The 10,380-nt window shown below is 48.4% G+C and overlaps 1 long non-coding RNA gene across 1 annotated transcript; it reads right to left on the reverse strand.

Moving 5' to 3' along the window:
* Positions 1-6: 6 nt before the first annotated feature.
* Positions 7-10,333, reverse strand: LOC126508700 (uncharacterized). The gene is made up of 4 exons (XR_007593943.1): positions 10,236-10,333; positions 8,706-9,109; positions 8,382-8,502; positions 7-1,316 (listed from the first exon to the last, which is right to left on the reverse strand). It is a non-coding gene; the product is annotated as an uncharacterized lncRNA (long non-coding RNA).
* Between the last annotated feature and the right edge of the window lie 47 nt (positions 10,334-10,380).

The raw sequence follows: 10,380 nt of genomic DNA on the forward strand, positions 1-10,380 counted from the left end.
CTCCCCGCCAAAAACAACCAAACAAATAACCGAAATCAAGGGTTAACACCAGCAAGAAATTTGAGCACGAGAGATCAAGAAAAGAGGATACAGATAAATTCTGAGGTGCTGGCTTCTGCAATGCATGCCTTGAAGCATGCTAACACACACACACACACACACACCTCACTCCGCGACCTTGGCCTTCAGCGCGCCACTTGAACAATCTGAGGTTTGCCGTCATGGATCATCACACTTCATCGGGAGGGAGCCGAGGCAGGCCTGAGCCGTTCCTGCTGAGCAGATGTCACCCTCTATTAACTTTTACAACTGGCCGAGGAGGTTGAAGATGCTCAGGGAGTTTTAGAGGGTCCAGAGACAGACTTCTGGGTTTTCATGTGGAAGAATTGGTTACTATGACAACCAGAACTCATCTCAGAGCTATTCATTCCCCCACTCTCTCTGTGTCTGTCTGTCTGTTCAACCATGCATACGGAGTAAGGAATGTGCAATTGCCGGATGTGAGTCTCATCTTCCAAACCAGTGGTTTTTTTGTGGGGTACCCCGATGGAACCCATCCTTTAGTCCTTGGTGACTAAAATCTCTAAAGAAGCAGAGACCATGGTCTTCAGAAGGGGGGGGGTGCTCTGGTTCCACTTCTGTTGCTGTGATAAAATACCACAATTTAAAGAGCTGCTGGGCAGAGGAGGGGCTCGTTAGGCTGACTATCCCGAACTCACTATTTGAATTTACCATTCCGAATTGTTATAGCCCACTCTTGTGGGAAAGCCTCCGCAGCAGGAACCGAAGCAGCTGGTCGCATCCCAGTCCCGGTCAACAGCAGAGAGAAACGAATGCACACACGCTCACTGCTCAGCTCTCTCTCTCTCTCTCTCTCTCTCTCTCTCTCTCTCTCTCTCTCTCTCTCTCTCTCTCTCTCTCTCTCTCTCTCTCTCTCTCTCTCTCTCTCTCTCTGCTTCCCCAGGCCAAGCCCCAAACACAGCAATGTCAACCACAGCAGGATGGGTCTCCCCACCTCAACCACAGGCCAACCTGAGCGATCTGTCACTGAGACGCTCTTCTCCAGTGATCCTAGGCTGTGGCAAGTTGACAAAGCCGACCATCACAGAGAGCAGAACGTTATGTTCCCTGAGCCGTGAATTATGGAAGAGAAGTAGCTCCTCGGACTGGACTCTGGCTAAGCATACACCAAATTCTTCATTGTGGATGCATTTGAGGTTGTCTTCTGGCTGACACTAACCACACCTCAGTGAGTTGTGTTACCGACATGTAAAGCCAGGGGACTCTGGTAGCGAACTTGCCTTTACTATTTTTTGCTGGAAAAAAAAAAGGGACTTCTGTTCAAAAGTGATGCTTTTTGGATCCCATGACATTAGATATTTTGTTATTGTTGTTGGTGCTGACTATTTTTCGAGACAGGGTTTCTCTGTGTTAACAATCTTAACTGTTCTGGAACTCCCTTTGTAGACCAGTCTGGCCTCGAACTCACAGAGATCTGCCTGCCTCTGCCTTCCGAGTACTGGAATTACACTGCCTGGCCAACACTAGATATTTGTTAATCCCTCCTGAGATCACCAAGAGAAGTATGGCAGGCGGAGTTAGAATAAATGTCTACTCCCATGGGGACATATCTGGGTAACATCCATAATTAACCGCTTCCAGTGTGACCAGCTGGCCACCAGAGGGCAGACTGGCCCTCTCAGGACCTGGTACCATGCTAAAGGTTGAGTCACTGGTCTGGGCCTTTGGGCACTAGACTGTGGTGAGCAGAGACTACTAACTGCTAGGCGCCTCAGTAAGAACACCCTCACTTTATTCAGGTCACCCACATACTCAGCCTGAAGACAACTGTCTCTGGCTTCTTTGCTATTAGATAAAAGCTCATCCGATTTGGGCAATGAAACATAAATGATGGTACATCCTTCTTACCGCTCCCCCCACATTTCTTCCCTTCCTACTCCTCGGAATGAGCCTGTGAAAACTGGCCCTTCAGTGGCCATCTTGGAGCTTGAGATGAATGAGGGGACAGTGTGCCACGGGGCACAGGTGGAGGTCAGAGGACAACTGCGGAAGTCCATTCTCCCTCTACCATATGCGCTCTAGGGCTCGAACTCAGAGCATCAAACTTAGAAGTGAGTGCCTTTACCCACTGAGCCAGCTTATCAACTATGAGATAAATTTGGAGATGGAAGGCACAAGCTTAGAATTTAGAAACTGAATCCCCGAAGACAATGTAGGTACCAGACTTTAAGATAAATAAAATTATATTTGATATAAACCAAGCTGGGCATGGTTGGTGGTGCACACTTTCAATCCTTGTACCCCAGAGGCAGAGGATTGCTGCAGGTTGACGTGATGATGATATTCGAACCACTATTTGGAGTTTTCTGTAACCTAAGTTGTCTTAGGGTTTCTATTTCTGCGAAGAGACACCATGATCACAGAGAGCTGGGGTGGCTTACAGTTCAGAGGTTCAGTCCATTATCATCACGGTGGGACAGGCAGACATGGTTCTGGGAAAGGACCTAAGAGTTCTACATCTGGATCTATAGGCAGCAGACTCCCAGGAGTCTGTGTCCACACTGGGTGCAGCTTGAGCATAGGAGACCACAAAGCCCACCTTCAACCGTGACACACTTCTTTCAACAAGGCCATACCTCCTAATAGTGCTTCTCCCTATGAGCTTCTGGGGAACAATTACATTCAAACCACCACATAAGTCAACCTAATACTAGCATGTGGATAAATCATATGTCATAGGAGAAATCCAAATGTAGCGATTAACTAGACAAGAGAGCCATCTGTTGCAACATCTGTCACCCCATTGGTCACCAGGGTAGATTCAACTCATCTGGCTCGCTAGGCAGCCGTCTCCTTTCTCCCCTGTATCTCCATGTTTGTCCCTCTCAACTCTGTGTGCTTGCTTGAAAAGAATGACTCTGATGGAGAAGGGCTACTCTCTACTCCACGGTTTACATTTACAGTATCTACTCCAGGGTTTATGGTATCCATTCCAGAGTTTACAGTATCCACTCCAAGATTTACAGTATCTATTCTAGAGTTTACAGTATCCACTCCAGGGTTTATGGTATCCATTCCAGAGTTTACAATATCCACTCCAAGGTTTACAGTATCCACTCCTGAGATTACAGTATCCACTCTAGGATTTACAGCTTTCACTCTAGGGTTTACCACAGCTCCACTCCAAAGTTTACAGCATCCACTCCAGGGTTTACTGTAGCTCTCTCTACTCCAGGGTTTACTATAGGTCCACTTCTTTTGGTTGTGGGAACCTCAAGACAGGCTCACAAATTACAGCAGCAGTGCCAATAAATGTAAACAGAATAAGGCTGCAAGGCATTGGCCTGGAATCCCAGCTACTCAGGAGGCTGAGGCAGGAGGACTGTAAGTTTAAGGTCAGCCTGGTCTGCAGAGTGAGACGAGACCCCAGCTCACACAATGAGACCAAATAGCTCAATGGTAGAACATTTGTCTAGCATATACAAGTCCCTTAGTTCAATGCCCCAGGCTGAAAACAAAATGGTAAAAGCATTAAGGGATTGCATGTCTAATCAAAAGACAATTTCAGGGTTTCTTTTAATTTTTTTATTTCCTATGTATGAGCATTTGCCTGCACATATCTGTGTACCTGTGCATGGCTGCTGCCCATACAAACCAGACGAAGGTGTTCGATCATCTGGAATTGGAGTTAGAGATGGTTGTAAGGTACCATGTGGGTCACTTACTGTGTAACCGCAGGCTGGTCTGAACTTGCTCTGTAGACCAGGCTGGCCTTGTATATGAGATCCACCCACCTCTGCCTCCTCGGTGCTAGGATTAAAGGTGTGCGCCACCACGATGCCCAGTTTCCAGTGGTGGAACACTCACTCAGTTTCTTCCTTCATGCCACTCTGATGCCTGCAAAGTCAGGCCACATAGTCCTCTCTCATTTCTGTGGAACTGACTAAGGAAATTGACCAAGCGCTCCCTGGGCAAGAGCATTACTCTGTTTCCTGATGTTTCTTACTGCTTCCCATGAGTCACCGTGTTAACTGTTAAAAAGGCCTGGTGATTTTTTTTCGTTTCAGTTTTTCAGCCTTCAGTTGTATTTCTTTACAAGGTTCTTTATTAAAGATAGCTTTTTTTTTTTTTTTCATTTTTCGAGACAGAGTTTCTCCATAGCTTTGGAGCCTGTCCTGGAACTAGCTCTTGTAGACCAAGCTGGCCTCGAACTCACAGAGATCCACCTGCCTCTGCTTCCTGAGTGCTGAGATTAACGGCATGTGCCACCTCTGCTCAGCGACAGCTTGATTTTTATGTGGCCAAGTTTGAAGGCTTAAAGGCTTTGAAAAACTTTTTTTGTTGTTTGAGACAGTGCTTCTAAGGCCCAGGCCAGTCTCAAACTCCCAACAATCCTCCTGCCTTAGCTTCCCAAACTCTGGGACCACAGGCATGAGTTGTCAACTGGCTTCCTCCGTGGAATGCCTGCTGAAAGCTTTACCTTGCTTTTCTAGTGGAATGTCTGTCTTCTCATGGAGTTCAGGGGTGTCTAAATATGTATTATAGATCCTTATCCTCCGGGAAGCGTCAGTCCCCTGATATTCCGGCCTACACGGGGGCTTTTATTTTTACCCCTGTGCCCAGAGAATGGTGACGGCAGGAGTCTCAGTTATATCCAGGACTGACTACTAAAGCTGGGGTGATCACAGCATGGCTAAAGGGGTGCCGGGAGACTCTGATAGCATCTTCCGATACACCCACTTTGTCTGCCCCATCATTTAAGACTCCTCACGGGCTCTAGTCAGCTAGAAAGCTTTCCCAGCCTACCCAGCCCACCCTTCCCCCCTAGACCATTAGTTCTTAGGTATTGTCATAGGCCCCAGGTCCTAATAGTGTGTCACAGTCTTACACCTGTTGATTTTCCGTCTCCTTCACTCGAGTGTGAGACCCTCAAGGCAGGTACCAAGTCTCCAGCACCTCTCATTGCCAGGTGGTGCCCAGGGTGGAGCCTGTCACACAGCCTTCATTACAACGTGAATTAACACGTGTTGATTCCCTCGCTGGCACCTCAGGCACTGTCCTGGGAGGTGCACGTAACGTCACTTGGTTCTAGCAAGCACCCTTGGGACTGGGGATGGCTCAGTGGCTAGACTGCTTCCTGCTCTTTCAGAGTTTGGTTCCTAGAACCCCCACGTCCCCCACATCCGGTGACTCCCAACCAATTCCAGAGGATCTGATGTCTTCTTCTGGCCTCCACATGCACCCACACGTGTGTAGCATACACTCACACAGACATAGACATATAAATAAAAATCAGGGGAAACTCGTTCAAAAGAACAATAATCCTAGGAACTAGTCCATCACTCAGGTTGACAGAGACAAAGCTGAAATAGGCCCAGGCTAGCGGGGAGCATACTGGCTCCACTAAGAGGCAATCTAGAGTGTGCCTTCAGGCCTGGCTGAGCTCCCAGAGTTTCTTCCCTCTCCCGCTTTCAGCCTCGTATCACTTTGCAAGCAAGATCTCTGGACCAGAGGAAGCAGGCTATCAGCCATAGCTGCATCTCAGTTTACCAACCACAGTGCCAAATACATTCCCGGGAGTCAGCTGAAAGAGGAGGCCTCTGATTGGCTTATGCCGCCAGGACTTCCTGACAATGATTGGCAGCCCACCAGGGGCTCTCCCCTAGAAGAACCAAAACAAAAGCAGTGGAAAAGTCTCCCTGAGCAGAACTGTGGCCTGGTGGACCCCATTTCACCACGGGGACACCACTGTTATCCTAACTGCCAGTGAAGCAAGAAGGGCACAGGGCTCACTTGCCTAGGACCCAGCAGCTGTACACCAGAAACAGAATTACGTGTTCTCTGGCCAGCCCACTACGTCAGCTTCTCTGAAGTTCTGGGGTAGTTGAGAGCCCATTGGCAAACAAATCAGTGTAGTGCTTGCCTTTAATTCTAGAGACAAAGGTGGGTGGAGCTCTGTGAGTTCAAGGACAGCCTAGTCTACAAAGCTAGTTCCAGGGTAGCCAGGGCTGTCTTGAAAATCAAAAAGAAAGAAAGAAAAAGAAAAGACCGACCAAAGGCAACCTGGGGAGGAAAGTTCGTACAAGCCACGCCCACCCCTCCCCCATCCGTCTTCCTCTCGGAGCTTCACTTCTGCCTCCCTCCCCACTTCTCCACCCCCCTTTTCTCTCACTCTGTCCTCTTCTCTCTTCCCTCTCTCTTCTCTTCTCCCCCCTTCTCCCCCTTTCCTTCCCATTCCATAACTCAACTAATAAATATCCAATTCTATTCTGTACGACGTGTCTATCCATGTCCCTGTCTCCAGCCCACCATGTGTCTCCCCTGCCTGGGACCAGCCACCGCTTGGGGACTGGCAGCCATCTCTGCCTGGGACTGGCTGCTCCCAGGGCCCACTACCTGCCACCACATGGCCTGCTACCACCATTTGGGGACCTACAGCACTTCTGCTGCCTACTGCCACCAGGGATCTTGCAGCATTTTTTAAAAAAGTCGTAACAGAAAGGGTTGATTTGACTGACATTTCTGTGTCACAGTTCATCTTTGAGGAAAGTCAGGGCAAGAACTGAAGCAGAAGCTTAAAGCAGAAACCAGGAATGAATGGTCCTCGCTGGCTTGCAGCTCAGACCACAGATCCAGGGAATGGTGCTGCCCATAGTGAGCTGTATCAGTTAACAATCAAGGCACACCCTATAGCTATATCAATTAGCAACCAAGGCACACCCTATAGCTATATCAATTAGCAACCAAGGCACACCCCACAGCTATATCAATTAGCAACCAAGGCACACCCTATAGCTATATCAATTAGCAACCAAGGCACACCCCCATAGCTATATCAAATAGCAATCAAGGCACACCCCTACAGATGTCCCCATGGGCCAATTTGATGGGGGGGGGTAATCCCTTAGTTGAGATTCCCTTCTTAGGTGATTCTAGATTGTATCAAGTTGACAGCCAAAACTAACAGAGGCAATCGGGTTCTGTGACAATCAGCAAACATCACATGACAGAGGACAGATGATAAACCCCCAAGCCTCTGTCCATGGCCCATGACCCACAGAAAGCATGATCACGTCTTCCCACTCTTCTAATAATGTCTGCTATGTGTCTCTCTCACACAGAGACACACGCACGTGCACACACACCACACACATGCACACAGACACACACACCAAAGAAAGAGAGAAGGAAGGAAAGAAAAAAGACTCTTCTTTCTCAGATACTCCTATTCTTTCAGATGGACAGCTGCCTTTTAATTTTGTATAAAGTAGAAATAAGAGCATGTTTAGAAAATTCTGTTAGTATTATTGATCTATAATTTATCTCTAATCAAGTTGCCAAGTCCTAAGAGCCATTCAACAGCCACAAATCCCTCTACAAGGACTCACCGAGTCATGGCTGGTTCCCAGTCTCTACACAGCTGAGTTTACCATGGGTATAGTCCCCATCTTTGCCCAAGTGCAGGTTCAGAGCTTTGAAGGAGTCAAAGGCTATAACTACTCTGGAAGTCATCTGGGTCCTAGTGCCCTGGGATACAGAAGGGTGGGCCTGGGAGGTCCAGGCTTGTCAGCAGTAGCAAGGGACACAGTTCAGTATGGGCAGCCATACTGGGGCATTCTTCTCAGAAGCAGCTGGATTTGATCTATGCCAGGACAAGTCAGCATGCAACAAGTGTGATTTTGTTTTTAAAAGGTGTTTTGATTTTCAATACAGGATTTCTCTGTGTAGCCCTGGCTGTTCTAGAACTCTGGCTCCCGGGTGCTAGAGTTGAAGGCATGTGCCGCCACCAACAGGCTACAAACCTTCTAAGATAAAAATGTGGGTCAAAAGGGGCTCTTTATTGTGTTTATTTTATTTTATTTATTTATTTGAGACAGAGTTTCCCTATGTAGCCCTTCTAACCTGGAACTCACTCTGTAGTTCAGGCTGGCCTCCAACTCACAGAGATCCGCCCACCACACCTGGACCCTGGAGGAATTCTTACTATGCACAGGCCACAAGGAAGTTAAGGCTTTCATTTTGACTGTAAACAAGGTTCAAACTTTTGCTTGTGAAGTTATTGGAAAAAGAAGTACAGAAGATACACAATTAATTCAAAGTTGGCCTGTTCTGACTTGATCAAGTTTCATTTCTCAACACTTTGGTTTGAGATAGCTCTTTGAGAGAGAGAGAGAGAGAGAGAGAGAGAGAGAGAGAGAGAGAGAGAGTAAATTTGATCTTTATGTTAGCAACCTTCTCGGAGGCTTTGTTGTTATTGGGTCAAAATTCTTGATTCTTGCTAGGCAGGTGCAGAGGCAACTGCCTTTGATGTCAGCACTTGGGAGGACAGGCAGAGCTTGTCAGAGACTAACCTGGCTTACCTTGCTCTGGCTGCTCTTGCAGAGAGCCCAGGTTTAATTCTCAGTGTCCACACAGTGGTTCACAGCCACCTGGAACTCCTGTTCCCGGGGCTCTGATGCCCTCTTCTGACAGCCACAGGGACTAGGCAGACAGAGAGAAGATAGATACTATTTTAAAACTTCTTTACTCTCAGTCCTCAGGAGATGGGCTCCTTTCCGTCCCACACGTTCCCTTCATTCTCTCTCTCTCTCTCTCTCTCTCTCTCTCTCTCTCTCTCTCTCTCTCTCTCGCCTACATGAGCAGATGTATGAGCTTGTGGCATGAGACTACGGGTGCATGCTTACCACAGCGAGCACGTGGAGGGTCCGCGGGCAGCTTTGGAACATCGGTTCTCTCCTCCACCTTTGCTGGGGCTCTAACTCAGGTTGTCAGGCTTGTAAGGCAAGCACACCACCAGCTGAGCCATCTGGCCTGATCCTTTCCTCTCTAATCTCAGGGTGGGGTGCATAGACAAGACTACTCATTGAATTCTCTGCCGGGCCTGTCGGGCCAAGGACGCCATCACCCTTTCCCAGCTGGGATTAAATTTGCCCCCTAAACGTCTACCAATAGGATCCACTGACCTGCCTTCATACTGGAAGTCCCCAGCCAAGGAGAATGTGAAACTGGATGGTTAGACACCGGGTGCCAGGCTGGAGGGGTGAGAGCCTCTTGAGATCTGGATATGGTGGACGGAGGGGAGGGGAACCTAATGGAGGGAGATGTGGATAGGAATGGAGACAAACCTTGCCTGCCAGGCTTTGGCACTGCAGGTGTGGCCTCATCTGTGTATGGCTGAGAGCTAATGCCCCTGGATGCAGAGCTGCTGTCTGTGGGCAGGGGGAAGATGCTGTCCCCTTCTCCCCTTCATCTCCCCTGGCTTCTTTTCTCCCCATCCTAAGCACCACGCAAACCCCTACACAGAGACATTTTGCTGATTCACTCCTGTAAGGCTGGCCATCTGGGGACAATTGGACGGGTCTGGCTGCACTGCCTGGAATTCGGCCCATTCTATATGATCTCAGCCAAGTCACTTGGAGACAATAACCAGATTTGTTCAAAGTGTGCACGTGTGCCATTTCTAGATCCTTCCATCGGGCTCCCTGTACGGCATTATCATCTCAGGTGTACTACCACTGACGCGAGATGTCGACTGTGTACCCATTTTGTAGATAAAGGAAACCGAGGCAGTGCAGCTCTCCCCAGGTCATGGAGACAGCTAACAGAGACCTGGAGTCCAAGCCGGAGCCCACTTTAATCCAAAATTCCCGTGCATTTTGCTATCCCTACTGTAGACAGAGGAAACTGCCAACGTTCATCAAGGAACCAGCTAACATTTATATGAGGGGGAAAAAAGGAACAAATAGGGTATAAATCCATTTCCTGTACCACCAACCCATTTACATGAAGAGGAAGGAAGGAAGGAAGGAAGGAAGGAAGGAAGGAAGGAAGGAAGGAAGGAAGGAAATGGCCTACTTCCCTCTAGCTGACATGCTTTTAAATGCTGGGTTAGGACAGGGAGGAAATAAAGGCAAACCATTGAAAATAGAGACTTAGTTTCTCAGGCTTTGCGGACCTTCTGACTTGGCACACTGCCTTGGTTGCCCTTCACTCAGTTAAAAAATAAAAATAAAGAATAAATTAAAAAAAATAAAATCATTAGCTATTCCAAGGGCTCTGGACCCTTTGAGCTTTGACCTCAGGTCACAGAGCCACCCAGAATCCTCCTCCCTTAGACCGTGTGTCTACAGCCATCCACTAAAGAGTCACCAGCCCAGTGACCCACTCACGATCTGTGTTGACTGTGAGAGAAGTCCTTAAGGAGACTGACTCACTCGTGGGCACCACACATCGGTCCACCCTGGGACTCCCCAGCTCAGTCACAAACGCCATATCCTGCCATATCCTCGGGGCTCCAGCCCTAGAAGCCTCCGCTGCCAAGTCCTGGCCAGCACCCAGCTTGGGAGCCTCCAGGTCTCT

The sequence above is a fragment of the Alexandromys fortis genome, unplaced genomic scaffold (assembly GCF_014885135.2).
Source record: "Alexandromys fortis isolate MF-2015 unplaced genomic scaffold, M_Fortis_MF-2015_v1.1 scaffold_26, whole genome shotgun sequence".
In the NCBI taxonomy this organism is placed as follows: domain Eukaryota; kingdom Metazoa; phylum Chordata; class Mammalia; order Rodentia; family Cricetidae; genus Alexandromys; species Alexandromys fortis.